Source organism: Triticum urartu, chromosome 3A (genome assembly GCF_056163025.1).
Source record: "Triticum urartu cultivar PI428250 chromosome 3A, HENAU_Tu73, whole genome shotgun sequence".
Lineage (NCBI taxonomy): Eukaryota > Viridiplantae > Streptophyta > Magnoliopsida > Poales > Poaceae > Triticum > Triticum urartu.
Window position 1 is genome coordinate 546,691,917 of NC_141875.1, and position 4,356 is coordinate 546,696,272.

Sequence of the window (4,356 nt, forward strand, 5' to 3'; positions counted from 1 at the left end):
CACCAGGCAACAGTTGCCTCGAGGAAATAAGCAATCAGTGCTCTGCAAGTAGTATGCATGACTGAAGGCCGAGCATAGGTCGAGACTAGAGAGGTGAGTAATATGCCACATGATTTATTTATTTATTTTGAAAAGGAGGATAACCTCAATATGCCACACGATGAACGCGAGAGCTATATCTCGCTTATAGCGAGATCAAAGGAGGTCTCGCCTGAAGGATTATTTTTTCTAGTGTAGCTACTGGGTCGGCAAGGTTTACTATTTTTTCGGTTCACTAGCACGCCGTGTAAGTTTTTCATTGGTCTTTTCGGGCTCACTAGCACGCCATGTGAGTTTTTCACTAGCTAGCCGTGTAAGTTTCATTGATTTTTATCCTTTTTAGATGAAAGGATCGAAACGAGCCATTCGGGCTCGATCTTCACCCGACTTTGAATTAACAAAGCCATCAACCGGCCAGGATCACAAGAGCACAACATACAATTGAAGAAATAAAAGGAAAACGGGAATGCAACCATTGAAGAAATAAAAGAAAAACAACGATGCAACCCCAAGGCAGGAGACACAAGGCGTTGTGGAGGCTAAGATCTATGACCAAAGAAGAAAAGAATACAACTTGGGGACCAAACAGGGGCTAGAAGGGATTGCACCAAGGGAAGAAGCTCGCCATCGACACACCGAAGGCAAAGTGGAGCTGCTCTCGCCAGAGCCAGCAAGACCACCTGAAAACAGGGCAACCACTCGAGCACACCCCAAGCCACAAATTGCATCTCGCACACGAGGAGCAAGCCGCAGACTCTAGCCAGAGGAACAGAGCACTTCATGAAGACATGGCGAGCAATGGGCAATGAAGCCACAAATTGCATCTCGCACACGAGGAGCAAGCCACGGACTCTAGCCAAAGGAACAGAGCACTTCATGAAGACACGGCGAGCAATGGGCAACAAAGCCACCAGGAGGGCCGAGCCACGCCAAGACCAGTGACACACCTCCAACAACGCGACCTGATCGCCGTAGAGGGGACCACTATCCCCTCTCGCGCAAGCCGAGGGCGTTGACCCACCGGACAACCGGACCGCGCAGAGGAGGGAGTAAAGCGGCTTGAGGAGGGCATCGAACCTCCACAACGGGGAGTCGCCGCTGGACGAAAGGAGCCGCCGCCAATAGGAACACCAAAGGTTTGCTGCAGACCACCCTCCTCCCCACAAACCCAAAACCACGCCTTAAAGAAGGAGGTGCAGAAGCACCATCGCCGCCCAACCAAAAGGTTCCGGATGTTCACCCAGGAGCAGGGGAGGGAGGAGGGGAGGGAGATGGACCTCAAAGTCGGTTTTTATCTTCGATCTGTTTGGACTGGTCCGGCTTCTGTCGGGTTTTTCATTCATTCTTTTTCTTTGTTTTCATTACTATTTTCTTTTGTTTTTTCCTTTCTTTTTTCTTCGTTCATATTTGTTCCCTTTTGTTTTTCATCAGTTTTCTTTGTTATTATTTTGGTTTTCACTGTTTTCATTCTTTTGCATTGGTTTTCTTTTGTTTTTCCTTTTCTTTATTTATTTGTCAGTTCTTTTTTTGTTATCTGTTTGTATAAAACAAGAACATTTTTTATGTTTAATATTTTTAAATACATAAAAAATCATATACATCTAAACCATTTTCAGTACACTTGGGCCTTTTTAAATAGGTGATAACATTTTTTTAAAATATATGGTATTCTACACATCTAAACCATGTGTACTTTTTTATATAAATAGTACGTTTTTGTATAAATAAAGAACACTTTTTTACACATGTTTTACATTCCTAAATACACATTGTACATTTTTTGTTTTTATACATGGTTAATATTTTTTTAATACATGATTGATATATTTTTACAACTATATATTTTTTATGTCTACTTTTTTCATACACGGTGTACATTTTTCTTATACATCGTGAACATATTTTGCATATGTTTAATAGTTTTTAAATACATGATTTTTTTTCATATTTTTTTTTTGATTTCTTCTTTTTTCATACACGTTGTATATTTTTGGTATAATCAGAACATTTTTCTACACACATGTAACACTTTTCATACACATTATACATTTTCTCAAATACATGCTTTGTTGTCTACTCTTTCATACACAATATAATTTTTTTGTATACATCTAAAAATATTATACACATTTAAAAAAATTCAAATACATGATTAACTTTTTTTCAAATACATATTTTGATGTCTATTCTTTTTCATGCACACTGTACATTAGTTGTATATATCTGAAATATTATTTTATACTCCCTCAGTTCCTAAATATAAGTCTTTAAAGAGATTTCAATATGAACTACATACAGATGTATATAAACATAGTTTAGAGTTAGATTCATTCATTTTGCTCCATATGTAGTTCATATTGGAATCTCGAAAAAGACTTATATTAAGGAACTGAGGGAGTACACATTTAATATTTTTATAAATACATGATTAATAAAAAAATATCAAAGACATGTTTGATGTCTACTGTTTTCCATCCACATTGTATATAAAAATCAAAAACATTATTTTTATACATATTTATCATTTTCAAATATATGATTTCTTTCTTTTTTATCTTTTATATATTCGGATAGAACAGGAACATTTTTTTAAATCTATTATTTTTAAGTACAAAAATAAATTCATATACATCTGGAATATATTTTTTGTACGTGCATTTTTTAATGCGTGATAACATCTTTTCAAATATATGGTTTTAATGTCTATTTTTTTATATACATTGTACATTTTCGTATACATAAAAAATACTTTTTTACACATGTATTAAATTTCTTAAATACATGATTGACATTTTAGCATATATATATATATATATTTTTATGCCTCTTTTTTCATACACATTGTACATTTTTTTCTATTCATGGTTAATATTTTTCAAATACATTTATTAATATATAGTTTTGACTGAAAATAGTAGGAGCGGCTCCTACTATGCTACATTAATATATAATGGATATTTACATGGTTGGGAGTAAAGTCCCCAAAAAAGAAAGCAAACAAGCATAGTCTAAAGTGAATTTACAAAGAAGTGATATAATCACTGAGATGAGGAGACACTCGCTATCTAAGTGAGTAAGATCAGCCATAGTTCTCTCAAGCCAAGCTCTATATGAAGGACTGATCTTATTGACGATGAAGTTATTTCTCTCCTTCCAAATATTCCAGGCAGTAATGGTGAATATTTGAAATAAAAGCCCTACGAAAATAAATTTCATTTGCCCTGATTGTGGCCTCAATCCTTGAGATGCGAGAGTCGTATGAGATACCAATCTTAGGGCAGCAAGTTTGGCTAAAAGGGCAATTAAAGATCAAGTGATCAATTGTCTCTCCTCTTGAGTAGTGCATAGGGTGCATGATTCAATATCTCCAACATGAAAATATCTTCTTTTGAGCATGTTGCTTGTGTTCAGTCTATCAGCTAAAAGAAACCACATGAATACATTTAGTTTCATTTGGAGTTTTGATTTCCATATCCCTTTTGAAAGACTCCTGACAAGTAATTTGTCTATGACAGTGAGTGTTGAATTTTTTGGACGAATAAACAGGGCCCCACGGGCATGACCACTGACCACTGATTTTGTTTGCAAGTATATGTTTTTTATGTCTACTTTTTTCCTAGACGTTATGCATTTTTTCGTATACATCAGGAAGATTTGTTTACATATGTTTTACAATTTCTAAATACATGATGTTCTTTTTCATATATAAGTTTTTTGATGTTCACTTTTTCATACACGTGTTACTTTATTCGTATACATCAGAAACTTTTTTGCATACATCAAGATCATTTTTTTACATATGTTTAACATTTTCTAAATACATCATATATATGTCTTTTGATGTCTACTTTTTTCATACACGTTGTACATTATTCCTATACATCAGAAACATTTTATATACACATTTAACACTTTTCGTACATATTATATGTTTTCTATAATATGTGCTCTGCTGTCTATATATTCATACGCAATACACATTTTTGTATACATCTGAAACTTTTTTATACACATTAAAAAAATCAAACACATGACTTTTTTTCAAATACATGTTTTGATGTCTATTCTTTTTTCATACAGATTGTACATTATTTGTATACATCTGAAACATTATTTTCTACATGTTTAATATTTTTTTAAAAATACATGATTAATAATAAATTCAAATATATTTTTATGTCTACTTTTTTCCTTGCACATTGTACATTGTCTGTATACATCCACAATATTATTTATATATGTTTAAGATTTTCAAAGTACATGATTTTTTAAATACACAATGAACATTTGTTAATACACGATGGGCATATTTTAATA